The sequence below is a fragment of the Diuraphis noxia genome, unplaced genomic scaffold (assembly GCF_037042655.1).
Source record: "Diuraphis noxia isolate RWA-SAM2 unplaced genomic scaffold, SU_Dnox_SAM2 contig0002, whole genome shotgun sequence".
Lineage (NCBI taxonomy): Eukaryota > Metazoa > Arthropoda > Insecta > Hemiptera > Aphididae > Diuraphis > Diuraphis noxia.
Window position 1 is genome coordinate 40,829,902 of NW_028301712.1, and position 12,414 is coordinate 40,842,315.

Below are 12,414 nucleotides of genomic sequence, written 5' to 3' on the forward strand. Positions count from 1 at the left end.
AAACGGACTGCCCGTCTATATTTTTAAGGATATTTTATTCTATATTCGTATTGCAATTAATAATTAAATGTTTACAATTATTTAAAAATGCCAATGTTTACCTAATACCTATACAAAATAACAGTATGAATAATCAATAATGACGAAAAGTTACAAGTTTCTACAATTTATATGTTTTAATCACAAAAAAACTAATTGCATAACAGTGTTTTATGGAAAAAACATTATGTTTTGTTAAATTTTCAATTTTATAAAAGTTTGAACGATTGTGAATAGTGATTAAAGATTATAATTTTGACAATTTCAAATTGCTGTATGAAACATTAAGCAATTTACGAAAAACCTTCTATTACATTTTCACAAATTAAATCTTATCAGCTATCACATATAATTGTGTAATACATTTATAAAAAAAAAAAAATGAGCTAATTAATAACATTAGAAAAAATAAATGATTTAAATTTTGTAGGGGTAATTATGCCTCCACACGAGCACTCTCCCACTCCTATCTCCTACTATGCTAATATACCTGTTCAATATGACAATATATAATGTAAGTAGGTAGAAAGTATTAACAATAATTAATCCCCGTGGTAGGATACCGATTAAAGTTACAGTTGTTGCCTGTTGGAGGTAATCGTACATATATGACGTACCTATATGATTAAATTTATTAATGACAAAGGTTTAAAATTAATTTGATTTAATAGTGAAAATACATTGAATAAAACATTAACAGCATCTTAATATTTGTGATTCATAGTAATAATTGTATCAAAATATGTAATGTTTATATTTATATGTTATTTATATTCAATAACAATTAATAGTTCACATTGAAATATTTTACGATTATAATTTATAAAGTATAAATCATTCATTCAGTAATAATAATAATAATTATTGATATTTTCTATGTTTTTACTTTTAATACGATTATGTAATAATATATATTACGTTACATTTAAAATAGATTGATCATTAATGCAAATATTGGCACTTATACAGTTTTAAAGGAACATTTCTGCTATTTTTATATTACGTCAAAACATAATTTGGCGGCTGTATTCTTCCACGTGCAGCAAGAGTAATGAAAAATAAATAATTTTGTAAATTTTACGACATTCAGCTCTTTCAGCAATGTTTCATTATTACATGACATGATTATAATTTGTAAACAAATAGTTTTGTTTTACCTTGGAGGTTATTTACGAGACAGTATATGAGGTATAACAATACATAAAAATATGTTTAATTTGTTTTTGAATTAGTTGGAAAATAAAGCGAACTAAAATTGGTTTTATAGGCTTCAAGTAAATCACATCCTTAAACTCATTATATTATAGGATGTTTGTCGTTAAAAATCATTATTATTGATAAGTATATTTTTTACTTATTTTCAATTTATGAGAGAAAGCTAATAATGAAAAGCTCTTAGATCCTTTATCTTAAGAATAAGTGACGAGTATGATGTGGTGTAAGCAAGAGGTCACGTTGAGATCTCTTCAGTGAAATCATGGTATGTACAAACCATAAATTTTCGAAGATCCGAAACAGTAATGTTTAAAATATTACTTGCTGGGAGCTCATGACTTCGTATAATTTATTGCATTTGACGTTTTGCATTACATTTTTCGAGGGCATCCAACTTACTTTTCTTGGAACAATGCCTTTAGTCAATTTTATGTGTTGTTTTTTATCATTATTATGTATTATTAAATGCGAAGTACTTGTTCAATCAGTCTGGTTATGGTTGTTGGCCATTTTTTATTTTCATTTTTTTTTCAATTCACCACTGCAACAAGAACATAGATAGGGCATACACACACAGACATACGATCGACAATAACATCTTGCACTAGTGCAAGGACATGATACATTTCGGATAACACAGACCTTCGGACATTTATATTCTTATTCTTGTTCCAATATGGGCGCCACCATTCTCATAATCAGACTGCAGACCTATAACACGGAGATAATATGTATTATTATCAGATAACTATAGTAATCAGTAAACGATATTCCTACGATACTATAGTATTAAATATTAATCGTTAGAACAAATTTAAAATTATTTAGGAACTTTTCAAATTATTACGGATTTGCTAAAAAATCTGGCTTCTAGATGATTTATAAATTACATAAAAAAAAGTTAAAAAATTAAAATTATTTATATGTACATACATGTTTTTACTCTAAATTAGTCGGCATTGACTTTGCATCCGGTATTACCTGCTATGAAGGTATAGGCGTATGATTTTAAATTACATTTTGATCAATGCTTTCAGTGTTTTTTTTACTTCCATCTGCTAAAAAATATTTATCAATTATTTTCATTATAAAATATCGATGAATCGACTTTAATAGAAAGATGGTCAAAAGTATAAGTTATACATGCAGAAATTATCAGAAATGAGTAATCTATATAGTCATTAGTCATAGTTAAAGTACTAAAATATTTTTGGAGGATAACATTTTCATGTGGTTGCTAAGAAGTTGCGAAAAGTGAAAGTACATTCAAAATTATTTAGGATTTACTGAGAATTGTAATAAAAAGTAATATTCAACCATGGAAGTATGATAAATAGTCAACTTTATCATACACGATGTGTTTAAAAATATCGGAGATCAAGATTCACTATCATGATTTGGATTTCTACAGAACGGAAGTGAAGTTTCTTACTTTCCTAGTTCCGACAACAATATTATGGTAGTAACTAGTAATATAATCTGTGATTCTTATCTTTATGTGTTATAATAAAATTTGCGATTCCTACGAAGGTTAGCATTGTTTGTATAATTTAATAAATTTAGACGCGTATTTCTAAATTTTGCAATGTCAATTGATCCAATAACATACAGTATTCATACAATATTTTTCTGCTTAGGTCTACTGATGTAAATAAGAATGTAGTAAAATAATTGTATTTTATTGTTGTAAAATGATGAATTTTAAATTAAGTAGTTTCACATACATTGTAAATAATACATATTTGCCGACGTTTTGTATTAGATCAATCGTCTAGACTACAGACAGTCGACCGGTTTTGCTTTCATTCGACCCGATTTTTAAATTTTTTTTAGATTTCCATTGAAGATTAGGATCTAGCGTATTTGGAGAGCCATTTGTTTTGTTTTATAGCCTGAAGGTAGCAGGCATTGAAGGATGACGATGATCCCGTATGTACTTCACATGCTGCTTTTTTTATTATGCGGAATGCGTTAAAATTAGCACAAATACATCTGAAATCTCTTCCCTTTGGCTATGTTATATAAACCCAGATTGTATGTAGAATCCCTTGGATATACGCTAAAATGCTTAACATTTTCGAAATATTTTGACGGGTAAATTAATTAATTTTGCAAAAACGTAAATTGAAAGGAGTAAGTAATTAAAAATTAATTAATACATTCTACGTGACCACATTTTATTGGGTTGGCATATAATATAAATATAAATCGTATAGTAATTAGAATAATACCATTAAGAAAACGTATAAAATATCATATTCACCGAAGAGATTTACAAATTGATATTCATTTATATTTTATTAACTGCAGATTCATGTTTTAATTTAAATATTTATATTAATTGGCATTTGATTTGATTTCAAGATATTTGCCTGCGGAGTTTAGAAGACGTGTTACAAAATTATATTGATATGAAAAAGAAGACTTATTAATATTTTGGACTCATTTGTATTATTAACTTTGTGATAGATAGATCGCATCGTATGCTTGTAACCGGCGTAGCTATTGTATAAGATTGCGTATTACGTCGAACGGTTCAAATCAATTAATTTTTACATTTGATATGTTTTTATAAGTAATTTAAAAATTAAATTAACTACCTATATTATTGTTTAATACGTTAAATGTTACTTTTTTAATTTATTGTAATTTTTAGTTTGTTTTAGTTTTATTTTTTTGGTGGTAGTGGGAGGGGGCTAAAAACAATGCACGAATGAATGAATGTTTTTTTGCGATATGTTGCATTCAAATATTACACAAAAATAATAATATAATATAATATTATGATGTACAAAATACGTTAAAATTTTAAGCATCATATAGTTTAGTTAATTAATCATAATATTTTTCTTTCAATCAATAAAAGTTTTAGTGAAATAATTTAATTAACATTATTTTATATATTAAAATTAGTTGGTTATATTAAAACCGCATATTTTAATAATTGAGTACTTTATAAAATTAAAGACATATTTAGGTGATGTAATAATTTTCAAGGAAAATCCGAAATTTTATTTATCTAGGGGCTCACAAATGTTTAATTTAACACTGGAGTTAGGTATGTCAACAATTTTATAGAATCATCTGTTTTTGTTGTTTTCATCACAATTCCTTTTAGTTACAAATATACATATTATAGTCACATATAAAGTAAAAAATAAAATATACTTTTTATATATGAAGTTATTTTCGTACGAGATGTAAGATTATAATTGTTCATCTAAAATGTTAAAAACATTTTCGAGGATTCTCTGAATCAATTAGTTGGTCAATAATTAATATAAAATGTTATTTGATTTCTCCCTTTCCAAAAAAATGTTTATAATTTTATCCGTTGAGAGAGGTGTCCATTACATACAGGTGTCTGTTAAGACAGGTTGTACTGTACCTGCTTAATTAATTATATATTGGCCGAATGACCGAATGCAACACGGAGTCAAGTGAACGATTATGATAATATACATAATACATTATAATATATTATGCTTTATACTTGCCCAACCTAATGAAGTACCTTACAGTACCGTACCTACATGACGGTACCTAATGTTGCTATAATCTTCCTTATACAAACGCAAAAACCTATATAAAAAACAAAAAAAAAGCTGGTAAGATGTCACCCTGCTGTGCAGTAGGTTACAAGTGGGTCACTGTAATGGATGAAATTCAATTTGAATATACAATGATATTATATCATTGTATACGAAAAACGATTCTGAGCGGAGATAGTTTTTCTGCTAGGATATATTATTAAAATTTTTCAAATTTTAGATTTAAAAAGAAAAATGTTTATGAATTTCTAGCTTAAAATAATTTTTTATTTTCGCGAATTTTCGTGATTTTTACGTTTGTTGTCAAAATTCAAACTTTGAATGCTTATAAAAAAAAATTGTGAATTTATATTTCTTTTATTTTTCAACTGCTCTTGTAAAAATATGTTAGGAGCTTTGTATTAAATTTTCAAATCTTAGATTTAAAAATAAAAACTTTCATGCATTTATATCTAAGATAATTTGAACATTGCCGTAACTTTTACGTATTTATTCAAAATTTGAACTTTAAATACTTATAAAAAAAAATCATGCTTATGTATTTTTAATATTTTTCAACTACTATTGTAACAATGTGTTAGGTGTCTTGAATTAAATTTTGAAGCTTTTTCACCCAACAAATAAATTTTGTTTTTCTAAACTAACTTTTAAATTGCTTATGATTTGCTTATAATTAATTATTTTTATCTGGACAAATATCCATAGAGAATAAAAGTTATCAATTATCATTAATAGGTATCAGTTATTACAAATATTTATTTTATTTATAAAAAAAAATTTTATTAAATATTTATATATTTTTTTTATTTATTTATAATAAAATTGAATACAAAAATGTGATTGTCCATACCTATTCAATTTATATTTTGTATGCGCAATTATTAATAAAATACATCATATTACTGTAGGAAGTATACAAATGTGAAATGAGCCGTACTGCCGCATGATTGGAAATTGTATAGTAGTGCACTAGTGCGTAATGTATATTATTTAATATTATGTTATTTAAATGAGATTACTGTTATCATGTTAAAATATACAAAAATAAATATTACTTATTATCCATAGATGTAGATAGCCTATCGGTTAGGAATGTCTTATTGTAAATAATAATAATAATAAAAACAATGAGACTAATATTGTTCCGTAATCCGTTATATACTTATATGAATGTAGTTATAACAGCGGGAGTTTTCCCAAATAAATTAATGTTATTTTCGTGGACATTAAATAAAAAAATCGTGTTGCACAAGAGAACACAGCGTTTTTATATCTCTATGAATCACAATGAACATGAGATCAAGATATGTTATAAATTTGAATGAAGTTACGAAATATCGATTTATGCAAAATCATAGTTTTGCATTTTGTTTCCTGATCAGTGTTAATAATACATTATTTTGAATTTCGATTTCATTTAGATACTCGTAAAGTAATAACGTTACATCAAATGAAATGCACAAATGTCAAATTTGTATTATTTGCCACCAGTCGTAACGACTTTTATCCGAATATTCTATTCAATTTATTATAACACTTTTATTTTTATCTAATGCTAATAAGTAATATTATGGTAACATTTGAAGTAGTATGGCACTTTGCGCTTATGGTAACTTTTTTATTATTTTGAGGGACTAATGTAAAAATCACTTTAGAGTACGTACGCTATGGTATATCACACTTGTTTGTGTTGTTTCCGTTAGGAAGAGTACCTACTTTGATTTTACAAGTATTTCAAATACTAAAATATTAGATACAATATAAAAATTGTCCTAATTCAAATACAAATTTTAAATCTTATAGACCCAATGTACTAACCATTAGATAGTATTCTCGTTTTTAAATTCGATAATAGGTCAATTCACTCTATACTATTATAGCAAAAAAAAATTCTTCCAGTTTCCGCAAATTTGATATATTGTACGTTGGTAAGACGAAGAAAACATATTATGCTGGTAAATCATTTACACTGAGTACACACCAATACAATATTATTATACGTTTATATAATATTATTCATATTGTACATGGTACAAATAAAGGAATAGCATGTGAAGGACTGCAAAAAACCACGTAAGTAATATGCGGGATCGCATAAATGCGGGCTTGTCTAAATAGTATTCTACCACTCTTAATCGTAATGCATATTATTATATATTAAATTATTTACGTTTAAATAATTTAATTTTGTAGGGATTTCGTCTCCGTTTTTTTAAACATTATTATTTATACTGACATTCATCAGTCATATATTTTTTTATTTTAGTTTAGTTTACTAGTTTAGTTGTAGTACAACTCAGTGAAGTAAAATAATTTCGTTAATTAGTAATAAATTAGCTATATACAGGTAAACTTGAATTATTCATTCACTTACCATAATACCGTCGATATATTTTGCATGTTCGTTTTAGAAGGTATGTCTTTATAATATTATTAATATTATAATTCTTTGTAAATATTACATATTTTTTAACTATTTATCCATGATACAATTGTATGTGACTAACCTGTCTCGCTAGTCGCAACACAATACGCTCGTCGAAAACGTACCTAATTAGTTTTATAGATATAATTAATTTAGTCTTAAACTTACGTAATTAAATACATGTTTACTCACAGCATGTGCGTGTGTGCCATTGTAGTAATAGTTTTAATTTTTAATTTGTAGGTATGAAATATAATTATGTTGAAATCCATATAATTAAAGTAGTTTTTTTGTACGCACCGTGCCTATATAATTGTGCATTAAATCATTAGAGCGGATAACTCAATATATTATGATGATTTGTTTCGTCGTGGACAATATACCTATAAAATATAACTATTAATTTGATTTGATTTACTATGCACTTGGTTCTCACAACTCGCTATAAATGTGCGTCATTTAGTGTGCGAAACGTATGTAAAATTAAAAAAAGAAAAAATGTTCGCACAAAAAAATAATGATCGCTGTAAATGTATTCAGTTTAAAATGATCTACGCTAACACACTTTTTATGATATCCCATCGATCACACAGGCACGCGAACAAATCATGAATGCATATAATAATCCAATATCTATCCAAGGAACGTGTACATTATTAAATACCTCAAACGATTGGTGTGTGTATGTGTGTGTGTGTGCCCCCTCCTACAGTTGTCGGTTTTTTCTATGTATACTCTCTTCTATCTTGCTTTTTTTTGTTTTTTTTTTTTTCGTATTGTTACTAATATGTCTTTTATGTAGGTATACATTGTTTATTACTTTTTTTTACCTGCAATCCCGAAGGGTAAAAAAATGAAAAAAACTTAGTTTGTTCACTGGTGGAAGGGACGGTGTTCAGTTCGGGTTTAAAGAGAGTGGGAGCGTTTGGTGGAGTTTTTATTTTGACAGTGACAGTAACCACAGACTGACCGACCAACCAGAGATTTTTGTTTCACCTTCGAGTACAACCCCCCGAACTCGGCAATTTCAACACGGGTCCGTGTTAAATTGTTTAATTTATAATATATCAGTTTGTTCTATACCGTACAGGTGGTCAAGTTTAATCCTGGATACCTCTTCGTTAACGCAATTTTCATTGTAAGTATTAATATTATTTATTTAATAGTTTTATCAATATTATTTGCTTCCTATTATTAAAAAATTATTAAATAAGTGTAGCTACTAATCACATTTAAAAAACAAATTAATATCTTACGAGAAAAAATGATTAATTGAATAATTAATTGAATAATTGATAGGTATAATATTTAATTGGTTTTTTAAAATATTCTTTTGTACAACTTTTATTGCTCAATACTTTAAATTTAAAACATTTATAAAATATAATAATTATTAAATATTAATAGCAAGTCGTAGGTAAATTATATTATGATAAAATAGTAGCAACAGTAATATTACTAATTTTCGGTTCACGGATAACTGTAAATCATTTTAACTATAGGTGGATAAAACATACGTTGGTTTAGACTTTTTTTATTCAATTGATTGTAAAAAAAAATATGACTGTTAACTTTTTTTTATTAATGAAAGTAATTTTTATTGTTTCACAACGATTAGATCATAATGTTATAAAATATTTTGTTAAATTTAAGCACCTATTTTAATATATTGCATTGAAATCAGTTGTTCAAACGGTTGGTAGTATAAAAACTGGTTCATGCTTAATTTTGCACATCAATAACCCTCGCAACCAGAAAAAAAAATGTAACTAATAGGAACTCTCGATTATATCAGCCGTATATTTTGGGTATTTGGCCTTACGCCGTGTCCTATACGTTAATCCGTTGAGTGCTGTGAAAAACAAAACAGCTTATATTTTGCCACATCGGACGCACTGCACTGCGGCGGCACAGCATGGTTAGAATAAAATTCGTTCGCACTCACCGCATTCGCCGGATAGGATGTGGTGTTGGACGAATTTCGAGTATATTATGTATAATATCTATTGCGAAAGGTCAAAACGGCCGAATCAACTCGAACCATATCCAACCTATGATCGTCCCCTCTCCTTTAACTATTACAGAGGGCTACAGGGGGCCACCAGCGACGTTATCTGTGAGGGGCACGTTCGCTCATGAGTTTTAAGCTAACGTACGTGATCTGCAGGTAGTGCAAAAATCCACAACAATGCGATGTGTACCAGATGTTTTTCTTTTGATAATGCATGTAGGTAGAGAGAGAGGTAAAAATAAAATCCGGACGTAGGTATATATTATATATCTAACACAATATAATAACTATAATAATACCGTTCAAGTTCTTCATTGTAGTGATGATATTTTGATGAACTGCCAAAATGGAAAAAACCAGGTGAAGGATAAAAAAAAAAAAAAAATAATAAAAGGAAAGAAAAGATCCAAAAACGCTACTGGTCTTATGATACAGTGTAAGAACTATCCCTATAATATATTATGTTGTCGTGTGCCATCAAATTTATAAAAAAAAATAAGTAGGTAATCTTAGGGTGAACAATCATTTTGATAAAACGGTATTTCGCTATCACAACAAAGTAGTCATTAGTTTAACCGTCATATTTTTTTTGTCTAGGGGTTGTGTAATATGGATTTCAAAAGAAATTACCCTTGTATTATTCTGCAGGCTTTGACTATAGCAGGGATACAAAACAATATTTTTACACATCAAGTTGAACTGGCATGGAATAGCGTTATAGGGTCTTCTCTACGTTGTACCGTGATGTTATAGATCTAACACGAGAATGTGAGATAACATAATAGGTTCCATATAATATAAAGTATATATTACATAAATTATAAAGCATCATTTTTGAAACTGTTTTTTTGCGAAGTAGACTTAAGAATTCAATATAATATTTTTTTAAATATTTTTTCACGTAAGTTTTTATATTTAATTACAACAAACAGCGTAATTTATAATTTTTATAGAACAATTTTTTTTTTTAATTTCTAAACAATGATACAGATGTCATGTTAGATATTATATACGCTTTAGTATTTTATGAATTTCATTTGAATCTTAACTTATTACTTTTAAATTATTATGGCATCAAAATATTATAATGTTAGACTATAATGTACGATGTATAATGATAATTAACTGAACTAAATAATATTAGTGTAATAAAATTGTATATTTTTTGTTGATAAAAGTTGCATGTGCTATACTTTGGTAGTTAGGTACATAGTATTTAGTTCTTCAATTTAATATAGTTGATGGATGATATGTGTTGATTGTCATACAATATTATGGAATGTTTTTCAATATAACCTGGAGATTGATCTTTTGTTTATTAATAACACGATTACATAAGTATAAAATGGAAAAATGTTTATATTTTCATAATGCATAACGATTATACTTCAAGTGAATTTTTTTTCTGGATTTGTGTTTGAGAGAATTGTTTGGTTTCGTCTCGATGGTACAAATGTATTGTGTTATTACTTAGCAAAAAATTTAACATGTTTTAATTTAATTTGCTGCACGTATATTGAATAATCGTCAAAGAACATTATTGTTTGAACTATTAAAGAACATTAAAATGATGTTTGATAAACACATGTTATGCAAATTTAACAGTGAGATCCCAAAACGAGGTCATTGCTCTTGTTTTATTCTGTTTCATATATTAACGGTAATTCTATGATAATAATATGTGAATGGTAGTTTTTTGTGTTATAAAATTCTAGTGTAATGTGATGTATTTACTAACTCTTTCATAAGAAAATTTGAATATTTAAAGATTGTAATATTATTTTTACATTAAACGCCGGGAGGAAATATTTTAAAAGCACATAATATGATTACATTTAATACGTAAGACCCTAGGAATAATTAAAAAAACATTATTGTTTTTATATACATTATTATTATATAATAGGTTTATTAGATATGTAGTTGTCACATCCTACATATATATTAGGTACTCATAATTAATTTGTCTCACACACGTTTTGGCATTAATATGAAAAGTATTGAAAATTAAGATATAACTAATAATGATTATTTGAAAATGGAAAAATATTTTTCCGACAAATTTGATATTATAATGGGTGCCTATAAACTTAAATTAATTAAAACCATAACATTTAAACACTATATACAAATTAATATAGACCTTCGTCACATATAATTCTAGTTGATTCATTGTATGCCGATGTGTTCATTATTATTCTGAAGCAGATGCAATTTTTTTTTTTTTTGAAGTTTGCGAGTTTCCTTTAATATTTTAGACGTCTGGTTCTCATTAACAATACTTCCATTTCTGGTTGATTCTATTTAATTTCCTGTTAAAAATGTGGCTACCTCAATATTATAATTTATAATATTATATACATAAGCTTTTAATGAATCAAACCTTATATGATTTTACAGTAGGAATACAAAATATGGTTTTAATGTTGTACAAATTTAAAAAAAACCTGAGAAAACTGGTGATGGTAATTTTTATGTTATAATTATTCATACAACCATACCTATTCAGCTATGCTCAGTACAATGGTTTTCCTATCCCAATAATTCATTATTTGAATATAATGAGCTATTCTTAGTTACTTGTTCAAAGGCTATAATATGCATGCACTTTCCTTTTATATTACCAACGATTATTTTTCATCCAGTAAAATTAAAAATAAATATGGGGGAGCTGATAACTTCGAGTTTTGACCTCTTCAATGGTGTATGCCATGGAGATAGAGCTGTGTGAATTAATTTCACGTAGTCGAGGTCAACGACTAGCCAAATTGCAAAAAGTACGTGTACAAAATATAACAACGTGTATGATGGTGGTCGGATGGAAGGGGTAAACTGTTTTATTGTAATATTGTACAAAGTATATATTAGGTACTCTTAAATTATACATTTATATAGTTTATTAGGAACATCTCGCCAAAAATCTAAAGTACTAGAGTCATAACATTATTGCTTTATTATTATTTTAGGCGCATAGCATGTGTTGTGTTGAATTAAAGTATTTCCTACAACATTTGATTAACTGATTTTGACAATCAAAACTCGAAAAATGATTCATTCAGTGCGCCTTTATAATATTTTGATTTTTTTTGAAAAATGTAATTAATGTGATGTTGAAACATTAAACACTGTTTGTAGTATGGCATAGGTTTAACGTATTTACTGCAGTAAATATA

The 12,414-nt window shown here is 27.0% G+C and overlaps 1 protein-coding gene and 1 long non-coding RNA gene across 2 annotated transcripts in view; one reads left to right on the forward strand and one right to left on the reverse strand.

Moving 5' to 3' along the window:
- Nucleotides 1-467: 467 nt before the first annotated feature.
- Nucleotides 468-7,819, reverse strand: LOC149058458 (uncharacterized). The gene is made up of 4 exons (XR_016190215.1): nucleotides 7,423-7,819; nucleotides 7,180-7,355; nucleotides 2,188-2,312; nucleotides 468-1,965 (listed from the first exon to the last, which is right to left on the reverse strand). It is a non-coding gene; the product is annotated as an uncharacterized LOC149058458 (long non-coding RNA).
- Nucleotides 7,820-8,147: 328 nt separating this feature from the next.
- myo (growth/differentiation factor myoglianin) overlaps nucleotides 8,148-12,414 on the forward strand; it is a 37,356-nt gene continuing 33,089 nt past the window's right edge. Inside the window, exon 1 of the mRNA XM_089219285.1 lies at nucleotides 8,148-8,368. The gene's annotated coding sequence lies outside the window, so the exon portion shown is untranslated. The remainder of the gene's footprint in view (nucleotides 8,369-12,414) is intronic.